Here is a 14,774-nt window from a genome sequence, read left to right as displayed (position 1 = left end):
CGGTATTTAAAGACGGCTGTGAATTTTCATATGAGATGATAGCAGCTTTCATAAACGGCCGGTATTTTAAGATGACTGAGAATTTTCATATGAGATGGTAGCAGCTTTCATAAACGGCCGGTATTTTAAGATGACTGAGAATTTTCATATGAGATGATAGCAGCTTTCATAAACGGCCGGTATTTTAAGATGACTGAGAATTTTCATATGAGATGATAGCAGCTTTCATAAAAGGCCGGTATTTAAAGATGACTGAGAATTTTCATATGAGATGATAGCAGCTTTCATAAACGGCCGGTATTTAAAGATGACTGAGAATTTTCATATGAGATGATAGCAGCTTTCATAAAAGGCCGGTATTTAAAGATGACTGAGAATTTTCATATGAGATGATAGCAGCTTTCATAAACGGCCGGTATTTAAAGATGACTGAGAATTTTCATATGAGATGATAGCAGCTTTCATAAACGGCCGGTATTTAAAGATGACTGAGAATTTTCATATGAGATGATAGCAGCCTTCATAAAAGGCCGGTATTTAAAGATGACTGAGAATTTTCATATGAGATGATAGCAGCTTTCATAAACGGCCGGTATTTTAAGATGACTGAGAATTTTCATATGAGATGATAGCAGCTTTCATAAAAGGCCGGTATTTAAAGATGACTGAGAATTTTCATATGAGATGATAGCAGCTTTCATAAAAGGCCGGTATTTAAAGATGGCTGTGAATTTTCATATGAGATGATAGCAGCTTTCATAAAAGGCCGGTATTTAAAGATGACTGAGAATTTTCATATGAGATGATAGCAGCTTTCATAAAAGGCCGGTATTTAAAGATGACTGAGAATTTTCATATGAGATGATAGCAGCTTTCATAAAAGGCCGGTATTTAAAGATGACTGAGAATTTTCATATGAGATGATAGCAGCTTTCATAAACGGCCGGTATTTAAAGATGACTGAGAATTTTCATATGAGATGATAGCAGCTTTCATAAAAGGCCGGTATTTAAAGATGACTGAGAATTTTCATATGAGATGATAGCAGCTTTCATAAAAGGCCGGTATTTAAAGATGGCTGTGAATTTTCATATGAGATGATAGCAGCTTTCATAAAAGGCCGGTATTTAAAGATGAATGAGAATTTTCATATGAGATGATAGCAGCTTTCATAAAAGGCCGGTATTTAAAGATGACTGAGAATTTTCATATGAGATGACTGCAGCTTTCATAAAAGGCCGGTATTTAAAGATGACTGAGAATTTTCATATGAGATGATAGCAGCTTTCATAAACGGCCGGTATTTAAAGATGGCTGTGAATTTTCATATGAGATGATAGCAGCTTTCATAAAAGGCCGGTATTTAAAGATGACTGAGAATTTTCATATGAGATGATAGCAGCTTTCATAAACGGCCGGTATTTAAAGATGGCTGTGAATTTTCATATGAGATGATAGCAGCTTTCATAAAAGGCCGGTATTTAAAGATGACTGAGAATTTTCATATGAGATGATAGCAGCTTTCATAAACGGCCGGTATTTAAAGATGGGTGTGAATTTTCATATGAGATGATAGCAGCTTTCATAAAAGGCCGGTATTTAAAGATGACTGAGAATTTTCATATGAGATGATAGCAGCTTTCATAAAAGGCCGGTATTTAAAGATGACTGAGAATTTTCATATGAGATGATAGCAGCTTTCATAAACGGCCGGTATTTAAAGATGACTGAGAATTTTCATATGAGATGATAGAAGCTTTCATAAAAGGCCGGTATTTAAAGATGGCTGTGAATTTTCATATGAGATGATAGCAGCTTTCATAAAAGGCCGGTATTTAAAGATGACTGAGAATTTTCATATGAGATGATAGCAGCTTTCATAAACGGCCGGTATTTAAAGATGACTGAGAATTTTCATATGAGATGATAGCAGCTTTCATAAACGGCCGGTATTTTAAGATGACTGAGAATTTTCATATGAGATGATAGCAGCTTTCATAAACGGCCGGTATTTTAAGATGACTGAGAATTTTCATATGAGATGATAGCAGCTTTCATAAACGGCCGGTATTTTAAGATGACTGAGAATTTTCATATGAGATGATAGCAGCTTTCATAAAAGGCCGGTATTTAAAGATGACTGAGAATTTTCATATGAGATGATAGCAGCTTTCATAAACGGCCGGTATTTAAAGATGACTGAGAATTTTCATATGAGATGATAGCAGCTTTCATAAACGGCCGGTATTTAAAGATGACTGAGAATTTTCATATGAGATGATAGCAGCTTTCATAAACGGCCGGTATTTAAAGATGACTGTGAATTTTCATATGAGATGATAGCAGCTTTCATAAAAGGCCGGTATTTAAAGATGACTGAGAATTTTCATATGAGATGATAGCAGCTTTCATAAACGGCCGGTATTTAAAGATGACTGAGAATTTTCATATGAGATGATAGCAGCTTTCATAAAAGGCCGGTATTTTAAGATGACTGAGAATTTTCATATGAGATGATAGTAGCTTTCATAAAAGGCCGGTATTTAAAGATGGCTGTGAATTTTCATATGAGATGATAGCAGCTTTCATAAAAGGCCGGTATTTTAAGATGACTGAGAATTTTCATATGAGATGATAGCAGCTTTCATAAAAGGCCGGTATTTTAAGATGACTGAGAATTTTCATATGAGATGATAGCAGCTTTCATAAAAGGCCGGTATTTAAAGATGGCTGTGAATTTTCATATGAGATGATAGCAGCTTTCATAAAAGGCCGGTATTTAAAGATGACTGAGAATTTTCATATGAGATGATAGCAGCTTTCATAAACGGCCGGTATTTAAAGATGACTGAGAATTTTCATATGAGATGATAGCAGCTTTCATAAACGGCCGGTATTTAAAGATGACTGTGAATTTTCATATGAGATGATAGCAGCTTTCATAAAAGGCCGGTATTTTAAGATGACTGAGAATTTTCATATGAGATGATAGCAGCTTTCATAAACGGCCGGTATTTAAAGATGACTGAGAATTTTCATATGAGATGATAGCAGCTTTCATAAACGGCCGGTATTTAAAGATGGCTGTGAATTTTCATATGAGATGATAGCAGCTTTCATAAACGGCCGGTATTTAAAGATGACTGAGAATTTTCATATGAGATGATAGCAGCTTTCATAAACGGCCGGTATTTAAAGATGACTGAGAATTTTCATATGAGATGATAGCAGCTTTCATAAACGGCCGGTATTTAAAGATGACTGAGAATTTTCATATGAGATGATAGCAGCTTTCATAAAAGGCCGGTATTTAAAGATGGCTGTGAATTTTCATATGAGATGATAGCAGCTTTCATAAACGGCCGGTATTTAAAGATGACTGAGAATTTTCATATGAGATGATAGCAGCTTTCATAAACGGCCGGTATTTAAAGATGACTGAGAATTTTCATATGAGATGATAGCAGCTTTCATAAACGGCCGGTATTTAAAGATGGCTGTGAATTTTCATATGAGATGATAGCAGCTTTCAAAAACGGCCGGTATTTAAAGATGACTGAGAATTTTCATATGAGATGATAGCAGCTTTCATAAACGGCCGGTATTTAAAGATGACTGAGAATTTTCATATGAGATGATAGCAGCTTTCATAAACGGCCGGTATTTAAAGATGGCTGAGAATTTTCATATGAGATGATAGCAGCTTTCATAAACGGCCGGTATTTAAAGATGACTGAGAATTTTCATATGAGATGATAGCAGCTTTCATAAAAGGCCGGTATTTAAAGATGACTGTGAATTTTCATATGAGATGATAGCAGCTTTCATAAAAGGCCGGTATTTTAAGATGACTGAGAATTTTCATATGAGATGATAGCAGCTTTCATAAAAGGCCGGTATTTAAAGATGGCTGTGAATTTTCATATGAGATGATAGCAGCTTTCATAAAAGGCCGGTATTTAAAGATTACTGAGAATTTTCATATGAGATGATAGCAGCTTTCATAAACGGCCGGTATTTAAAGATGACTGAGAATTTTCATATGAGATGATAGCAGCTTTCATAAACGGCCGGTATTTAAAGATGACTGTGAATTTTCATATGAGATGATAGCAGCTTTCATAAAAGGCCGGTATTTAAAGATGGCTGTGAATTTTCATATGAGATGATAGCAGCTTTCATAAACGGCCGGTATTTAAAGATGACTGAGAATTTTCATATGAGATGATAGCAGCTTTCATAAACGGCCGGTATTTAAAGATGACTGAGAATTTTCATATGAGATGATAGCAGCTTTCATAAACGGCCGGTATTTAAAGATGACTGAGAATTTTCATATGAGATGATAGCAGCTTTCATAAAAGGCCGGTATTTAAAGATGACTGAGAATTTTCATATGAGATGATAGCAGCTTTCATAAAAGGCCGGTATTTAAAGATGGCTGTGAATTTTCATATGAGATGATAGCAGCTTTCATAAAAGGCCGGTATTTAAAGATGACTGTGAATTTTCATATGAGATGATAGCAGCTTTCATAAAAGGCCGGTATTTAAAGATGGCTGTGAATTTTCATATGAGATGATAGCAGCTTTCATAAAAGGCCGGTATTTAAAGATGACTGAGAATTTTCATATGAGATGATAGCAGCTTTCATAAACGGCCGGTATTTAAAGATGACTGAGAATTTTCATATGAGAAGATAGCAGCTTTCATAAAAGGCCGGTATTTAAAGATGACTGAGAATTTTCATATGAGATGATAGCAGCTTTCATAAAAGGCCGGTATTTAAAGATGACTGAGAATTTTCATATGAGATGATAGCAGCTTTCATAAAAGGCCGGTATTTAAAGATGACTGTGAATTTTCATATGAGATGATAGCAGCTTTCATAAAAGGCCGGTATTTAAAGATGACTGTGAATTTTCATATGAGATGATAGCAGCTTTCATAAAAGGCCGGTATTTAAAGATGGCTGTGAATTTTCATATGAGATGATAGCAGCTTTCATAAAAGGCCGGTATTTAAAGATGACTGAGAATTTTCATATGAGATGATAGCAGCTTTCATAAACGGCCGGTATTTAAAGATGACTGAGAATTTTCATATGAGATGATAGCAGCTTTCATAAACGGCCGGTATTTAAAGATGACTGAGAATTTTCATATGAGATGATAGCAGCTTTCATAAAAGGCCGGTATTTAAAGATGACTGAGAATTTTCATATGAGATGATAGCAGCTTTCATAAAAGGCCGGTATTTAAAGATGGCTGTGAATTTTCATATGAGATGATAGCAGCTTTCATAAAAGGCCGGTATTTAAAGATGACTGTGAATTTTCATATGAGATGATAGCAGCTTTCATAAAAGGCCGGTATTTAAAGATGGCTGTGAATTTTCATATGAGATGATAGCAGCTTTCATAAAAGGCCGGTATTTAAAGATGACTGAGAATTTTCATATGAGATGATAGCAGCTTTCATAAACGGCCGGTATTTAAAGATGACTGAGAATTTTCATATGAGATGATAGCAGCTTTCATAAACGGCCGGTATTTAAAGATGACTGAGAATTTTCATATGAGATGATAGCAGCTTTCATAAAAGGCCGGTATTTAAAGATGACTGAGAATTTTCATATGAGATGATAGCAGCTTTCATAAACGGCCGGTATTTAAAGATGACTGAGAATTTTCATATGAGATGATAGCAGCTTTCATAAACGGCCGGTATTTAAAGATGGCTGTGAATTTTCATATGAGATGATAGCAGCTTTCATAAACGGCCGGTATTTAAAGATGACTGAGAATTTTCATATGAGATGATAGCAGCTTTCATAAACGGCCGGTATTTAAAGATGACTGAGAATTTTCATATGAGATGATAGCAGCTTTCATAAACGGCCGGTATTTAAAGATGACTGAGAATTTTCATATGAGATGATAGCAGCTTTCATAAAAAGCCGGTATTTAAAGATGGCTGTGAATTTTCATATGAGATGATAGCAGCTTTCATAAACGGCCGGTATTTAAAGATGACTGAGAATTTTCATATGAGATGATAGCAGCTTTCATAAACGGCCGGTATTTAAAGATGACTGAGAATTTTCATATGAGATGATAGCAGCTTTCATAAACGGCCGGTATTTAAAGATGGCTGTGAATTTTCATATGAGATGATAGCAGCTTTCATAAACGGCCGGTATTTAAAGATGACTGAGAATTTTCATATGAGATGATAGCAGCTTTCATAAACGGCCGGTATTTAAAGATGACTGAGAATTTTCATATGAGATGATAGCAGCTTTCATAAACGGCCGGTATTTAAAGATGACTGAGAATTTTCATATGAGATGATAGCAGCTTTCATAAACGGCCGGTATTTAAAGATGACTGAGAATTTTCATATGAGATGATAGCAGCTTTCATAAAAGGCCGGTATTTAAAGATGACTGTGAATTTTCATATGAGATGATAGCAGCTTTCATAAAAGGCCGGTATTTAAAGATGACTGAGAATTTTCATATGAGATGATAGCAGCTTTCATAAAAGGCCGGTATTTAAAGATGGCTGTGAATTTTCATATGAGATGATAGCAGCTTTCATAAACGGCCGGTATTTTAAGATGACTGAGAATTTTCATATGAGATGATAGCAGCTTTCATAAAAGGCCGGTATTTAAAGATGACTGAGAATTTTCATATGAGATGATAGCAGCTTTCATAAAAGGCCGGTATTTAAAGATGACTGAGAATTTTCATATGAGATGATAGCAGCTTTCATAAACGGCCGGTATTTAAAGATGACTGAGAATTTTCATATGAGATGATAGCAGCTTTCATAAACGGCCGGTATTTAAAGATGGCTGTGAATTTTCATATGAGATGATAGCAGCTTTCATAAACGGCCGGTATTTAAAGATGGCTGTGAATTTTTATATGAGATGATAGCAGCTTTCATAAACGGCCGGTATTTAAAGATGACTGAGAATTTTCATATGAGATGATAGCAGCTTTCATAAACGGCCGGTATTTAAAGATGACTGAGAATTTTCATATGAGATGATAGCAGCTTTCATAAAAGGCCGGTATTTAAAGATGGCTGTGAATTTTCATATGAGATTATAGCAGCTTTCATAAAAGGCCGGTATTTAAAGATGACTGAGAATTTTCATATGAGATGATAGCAGCTTTCATAAAAGGCCGGTATTTAAAGATGACTGAGAATTTTCATATGAGATGATAGCAGCTTTCATAAAAGGCCGGTATTTAAAGATGACTGAGAATTTTCATATGAGATTATAGCAGCTTTCATAAAAGGCCGGTATTTAAAGATGACTGAGAATTTTCATATGAGATGATAGCAGCTTTCATAAAAGGCCGGTATTTAAAGATGACTGAGAATTTTCATATGAGATGATAGCAGCTTTCATAAAAGGCCGGTATTTAAAGATGACTGTGAATTTTCATATGAGATGATAGCAGCTTTCATAAAAGGCCGGTATTTAAAGATGACTGTGAATTTTCATATGAGATGATAGCAGCTTTCATAAAAGGCCGGTATTTAAAGATGGCTGTGAATTTTCATATGAGATGATAGCAGCTTTCATAAAAGGCCGGTATTTAAAGATGACTGAGAATTTTCATATGAGATGATAGCAGCTTTCATAAACGGCCGGTATTTAAAGATGACTGAGAATTTTCATATGAGATGATAGCAGCTTTCATAAACGGCCGGTATTTAAAGATGACTGAGAATTTTCATATGAGATGATAGCAGCTTTCATAAAAGGCCGGTATTTAAAGATGACTGAGAATTTTCATATGAGATGATAGCAGCTTTCATAAAAGGCCGGTATTTAAAGATGGCTGTGAATTTTCATATGAGATGATAGCAGCTTTCATAAAAGGCCGGTATTTAAAGATGACTGTGAATTTTCATATGAGATGATAGCAGCTTTCATAAAAGGCCGGTATTTAAAGATGGCTGTGAATTTTCATATGAGATGATAGCAGCTTTCATAAAAGGCCGGTATTTAAAGATGACTGAGAATTTTCATATGAGATGATAGCAGCTTTCATAAACGGCCGGTATTTAAAGATGACTGAGAATTTTCATATGAGATGATAGCAGCTTTCATAAACGGCCGGTATTTAAAGATGACTGAGAATTTTCATATGAGATGATAGCAGCTTTCATAAAAGGCCGGTATTTAAAGATGACTGAGAATTTTCATATGAGATGATAGCAGCTTTCATAAACGGCCGGTATTTAAAGATGACTGAGAATTTTCATATGAGATGATAGCAGCTTTCATAAACGGCCGGTATTTAAAGATGGCTGTGAATTTTCATATGAGATGATAGCAGCTTTCATAAACGGCCGGTATTTAAAGATGACTGAGAATTTTCATATGAGATGATAGCAGCTTTCATAAACGGCCGGTATTTAAAGATGACTGAGAATTTTCATATGAGATGATAGCAGCTTTCATAAACGGCCGGTATTTAAAGATGACTGAGAATTTTCATATGAGATGATAGCAGCTTTCATAAAAGGCCGGTATTTAAAGATGGCTGTGAATTTTCATATGAGATGATAGCAGCTTTCATAAACGGCCGGTATTTAAAGATGACTGAGAATTTTCATATGAGATGATAGCAGCTTTCATAAACGGCCGGTATTTAAAGATGACTGAGAATTTTCATATGAGATGATAGCAGCTTTCATAAACGGCCGGTATTTAAAGATGGCTGTGAATTTTCATATGAGATGATAGCAGCTTTCATAAACGGCCGGTATTTAAAGATGACTGAGAATTTTCATATGAGATGATAGCAGCTTTCATAAACGGCCGGTATTTAAAGATGACTGAGAATTTTCATATGAGATGATAGCAGCTTTCATAAACGGCCGGTATTTAAAGATGACTGAGAATTTTCATATGAGATGATAGCAGCTTTCATAAACGGCCGGTATTTAAAGATGACTGAGAATTTTCATATGAGATGATAGCAGCTTTCATAAAAGGCCGGTATTTAAAGATGACTGTGAATTTTCATATGAGATGATAGCAGCTTTCATAAAAGGCCGGTATTTAAAGATGACTGAGAATTTTCATATGAGATGATAGCAGCTTTCATAAAAGGCCGGTATTTAAAGATGACTGAGAATTTTCATATGAGATGATAGCAGCTTTCATAAACGGCCGGTATTTTAAGATGACTGAGAATTTTCATATGAGATGATAGCAGCTTTCATAAAAGGCCGGTATTTAAAGATGACTGAGAATTTTCATATGAGATGATAGCAGCTTTCATAAAAGGCCGGTATTTAAAGATGACTGAGAATTTTCATATGAGATGATAGCAGCTTTCATAAAAGGCCGGTATTTAAAGATGACTGAGAATTTTCATATGAGATGATAGCAGCTTTCATAAACGGCCGGTATTTAAAGATGACTGAGAATTTTCATATGAGATGATAGCAGCTTTCATAAACGGCCGGTATTTAAAGATGGCTGTGAATTTTCATATGAGATGATAGCAGCTTTCATAAACGGCCGGTATTTAAAGATGGCTGTGAATTTTTATATGAGATGATAGCAGCTTTCATAAACGGCCGGTATTTAAAGATGACTGAGAATTTTCATATGAGATGATAGCAGCTTTCATAAACGGCCGGTATTTAAAGATGACTGAGAATTTTCATATGAGATGATAGCAGCTTTCATAAAAGGCCGGTATTTAAAGATGGCTGTGAATTTTCATATGAGATTATAGCAGCTTTCATAAAAGGCCGGTATTTAAAGATGACTGAGAATTTTCATATGAGATGATAGCAGCTTTCATAAAAGGCCGGTATTTAAAGATGACTGAGAATTTTCATATGAGATGATAGCAGCTTTCATAAAAGGCCGGTATTTAAAGATGACTGAGAATTTTCATATGAGATTATAGCAGCTTTCATAAAAGGCCGGTATTTAAAGATGACTGAGAATTTTCATATGAGATGATAGCAGCTTTCATAAAAGGCCGGTATTTAAAGATGACTGAGAATTTTCATATGAGATGATAGCAGCTTTCATAAAAGGCCGGTATTTAAAGATGACTGTGAATTTTCATATGAGATGATAGCAGCTTTCATAAAAGGCCGGTATTTAAAGATGACTGTGAATTTTCATATGAGATGATAGCAGCTTTCATAAAAGGCCGGTATTTAAAGATGGCTGTGAATTTTCATATGAGATGATAGCAGCTTTCATAAAAGGCCGGTATTTAAAGATGACTGAGAATTTTCATATGAGATGATAGCAGCTTTCATAAACGGCCGGTATTTAAAGATGACTGAGAATTTTCATATGAGATGATAGCAGCTTTCATAAACGGCCGGTATTTAAAGATGACTGAGAATTTTCATATGAGATGATAGCAGCTTTCATAAAAGGCCGGTATTTAAAGATGACTGAGAATTTTCATATGAGATGATAGCAGCTTTCATAAAAGGCCGGTATTTAAAGATGGCTGTGAATTTTCATATGAGATGATAGCAGCTTTCATAAAAGGCCGGTATTTAAAGATGACTGTGAATTTTCATATGAGATGATAGCAGCTTTCATAAAAGGCCGGTATTTAAAGATGGCTGTGAATTTTCATATGAGATGATAGCAGCTTTCATAAAAGGCCGGTATTTAAAGATGACTGAGAATTTTCATATGAGATGATAGCAGCTTTCATAAACGGCCGGTATTTAAAGATGACTGAGAATTTTCATATGAGATGATAGCAGCTTTCATAAACGGCCGGTATTTAAAGATGACTGAGAATTTTCATATGAGATGATAGCAGCTTTCATAAAAGGCCGGTATTTAAAGATGACTGAGAATTTTCATATGAGATGATAGCAGCTTTCATAAACGGCCGGTATTTAAAGATGACTGAGAATTTTCATATGAGATGATAGCAGCTTTCATAAACGGCCGGTATTTAAAGATGGCTGTGAATTTTCATATGAGATGATAGCAGCTTTCATAAACGGCCGGTATTTAAAGATGACTGAGAATTTTCATATGAGATGATAGCAGCTTTCATAAACGGCCGGTATTTAAAGATGACTGAGAATTTTCATATGAGATGATAGCAGCTTTCATAAACGGCCGGTATTTAAAGATGACTGAGAATTTTCATATGAGATGATAGCAGCTTTCATAAAAGGCCGGTATTTAAAGATGGCTGTGAATTTTCATATGAGATGATAGCAGCTTTCATAAACGGCCGGTATTTAAAGATGACTGAGAATTTTCATATGAGATGATAGCAGCTTTCATAAACGGCCGGTATTTAAAGATGACTGAGAATTTTCATATGAGATGATAGCAGCTTTCATAAACGGCCGGTATTTACAGATGGCTGTGAATTTTCATATGAGATGATAGCAGCTTTCATAAACGGCCGGTATTTAAAGATGACTGAGAATTTTCATATGAGATGATAGCAGCTTTCATAAACGGCCGGTATTTAAAGATGACTGAGAATTTTCATATGAGATGATAGCAGCTTTCATAAACGGCCGGTATTTAAAGATGACTGAGAATTTTCATATGAGATGATAGCAGCTTTCATAAACGGCCGGTATTTAAAGATGACTGAGAATTTTCATATGAGATGATAGCAGCTTTCATAAAAGGCCGGTATTTAAAGATGACTGTGAATTTTCATATGAGATGATAGCAGCTTTCATAAAAGGCCGGTATTTAAAGATGACTGAGAATTTTCATATGAGATGATAGCAGCTTTCATAAAAGGCCGGTATTTAAAGATGGCTGTGAATTTTCATATGAGATGATAGCAGCTTTCATAAACGGCCGGTATTTTAAGATGACTGAGAATTTTCATATGAGATGATAGCAGCTTTCATAAAAGGCCGGTATTTAAAGATGACTGAGAATTTTCATATGAGATGATAGCAGCTTTCATAAAAGGCCGGTATTTAAAGATGACTGAGAATTTTCATATGAGATGATAGCAGCTTTCATAAACGGCCGGTATTTAAAGATGACTGAGAATTTTCATATGAGATGATAGCAGCTTTCATAAACGGCCGGTATTTAAAGATGGCTGTGAATTTTCATATGAGATGATAGCAGCTTTCATAAACGGCCGGTATTTAAAGATGGCTGTGAATTTTTATATGAGATGATAGCAGCTTTCATAAACGGCCGGTATTTAAAGATGACTGAGAATTTTCATATGAGATGATAGCAGCTTTCATAAACGGCCGGTATTTAAAGATGACTGAGAATTTTCATATGAGATGATAGCAGCTTTCATAAAAGGCCGGTATTTAAAGATGGCTGTGAATTTTCATATGAGATTATAGCAGCTTTCATAAAAGGCCGGTATTTAAAGATGACTGAGAATTTTCATATGAGATGATAGCAGCTTTCATAAAAGGCCGGTATTTAAAGATGACTGAGAATTTTCATATGAGATGATAGCAGCTTTCATAAAAGGCCGGTATTTAAAGATGACTGAGAATTTTCATATGAGATTATAGCAGCTTTCATAAAAGGCCGGTATTTAAAGATGACTGAGAATTTTCATATGAGATGATAGCAGCTTTCATAAAAGGCCGGTATTTAAAGATGACTGAGAATTTTCATATGAGATGATAGCAGCTTTCATAAACGGCCGGTATTTAAAGATGACTGAGAATTTTCATATGAGATGATAGCAGCTTTCATAAACGGCCGGTATTTAAAGATGACTGAGAATTTTCATATGAGATGATAGCAGCTTTCATAAAAGGCCGGTATTTAAAGATGACTGTGAATTTTCATATGAGATGATAGCAGCTTTCATAAACGGCCGGTATTTAAAGATGACTGAGAATTTTCATATGAGATGATAGCAGCTTTCATAAAAGGCCGGTATTTAAAGATGACTGTGAATTTTCATATGAGATGATAGCAGCTTTCATAAAAGGCCGGTATTTAAAGATGACTGAGAATTTTCATATGAGATGATAGCAGCTTTCATAAAAGGCCGGTATTTAAAGATGACTGAGAATTTTCATATGAGATGATAGCAGCTTTCATAAAAGGCCGGTATTTAAAGATGGCTGTGAATTTTCATATGAGATGATAGCAGCTTTCATAAAAGGCCGGTATTTAAAGATGACTGAGAATTTTCATATGAGATGATAGCAGCTTTCATAAAAGGCCGGTATTTAAAGATGACTGAGAATTTTCATATGAGATGATAGCAGCTTTCATAAAAGGCCGGTATTTAAAGATGACTGAGAATTTTCATATGAGATGATAGCAGCTTTCATAAAAGGCCGGTATTTAAAGATGACTGAGAATTTTCATATGAGATGATAGCAGCTTTCATAAAAGGCCGGTATTTAAAGATGACTGAGAATTTTCATATGAGATGATAGCAGCTTTCATAAACGGCCGGTATTTAAAGATGACTGAGAATTTTCATATGAGATGATAGCAGCTTTCATAAACGGCCGGTATTTAAAGATGACTGAGAATTTTCATATGAGATGATAGCAGCTTTCATAAAAGGCCGGTATTTAAAGATGACTGTGAATTTTCATATGAGATGATAGCAGCTTTCATAAAAGGCCGGTATTTAAAGATGACTGAGAATTTTCATATGAGATGATAGCAGCTTTCATAAAAGGCCGGTATTTAAAGATGACTGAGAATTTTCATATGAGATGATAGCAGCTTTCATAAACGGCCGGTATTTAAAGATGACTGAGAATTTTCATATGAGATGATAGCAGCTTTCATAAACGGCCGGTATTTAAAGATGACTGAGAATTTTCATATGAGATGATAGCAGCTTTCATAAAAGGCCGGTATTTAAAGATGACTGAGAATTTTCATATGAGATGATAGCAGCTTTCATAAACGGCCGGTATTTAAAGATGACTGAGAATTTTCATATGAGATGATAGCAGCTTTCATAAACGGCCGGTATTTAAAGATGACTGTGAATTTTCATATGAGATGATAGCAGCTTTCATAAAAGGCCGGTATTTAAAGATGACTGAGAATTTTCATATGAGATGATAGCAGCTTTCATAAAAGGCCGGTATTTAAAGATGACTGAGAATTTTCATATGAGATGATAGCAGCTTTCATAAACGGCCGGTATTTTAAGATGACTGAGAATTTTTATATGAGATGATAGCAGCTTTCATAAAAGGCCGGTATTTAAAGATGGCTGTGAATTTTCATATGAGATGATAGCAGCTTTCATAAACGGCCGGTATTTAAAGATGGCTGTGAATTTTCATATGAGATGATAGCAGCTTTCATAAAAGGCCGGTATTTAAAGATGACTGAGAATTTTCATATGAGATGATAGCAGCTTTCATAAAAGGCCGGTATTTAAAGATGACTGTGAATTTTCATATGAGATGATAGCAGCTTTCATAAACGGCCGGTATTTTAAGATGACAGAGAATTTTCATATGAGATGATAGCAGCTTTCATAAAAGGCCGGTATTTAAAGATGACTGAGAATTTTCATATGAGATGATAGCAGCTTTCATAAAAGGCCGGTATTTAAAGATGACTGAGAATTTTCATATGAGATGATAGCAGCTTTCATAAACGGCCGGTATTTTAAGATGACTGAGAATTTTTATATGAGATGATAGCAGCTTTCATAAAAGGCCGGTATTTAAAGATGGCTGTGAATTTTCATATGAGATGATAGCAGCTTTCATAAAAGGCCGGTATTTAAAGATGGCTGTGAAT

Source organism: Euprymna scolopes, chromosome 25 (assembly GCF_053919585.1).
Source record: "Euprymna scolopes isolate OS-2025 chromosome 25, ASM5391958v1, whole genome shotgun sequence".
Classification (NCBI taxonomy): Eukaryota; Metazoa; Mollusca; class Cephalopoda; order Sepiida; family Sepiolidae; genus Euprymna; species Euprymna scolopes.
The sequence above is the reverse complement of the archived record's forward strand: the minus strand, read 5'-3'. Positions refer to the sequence as shown.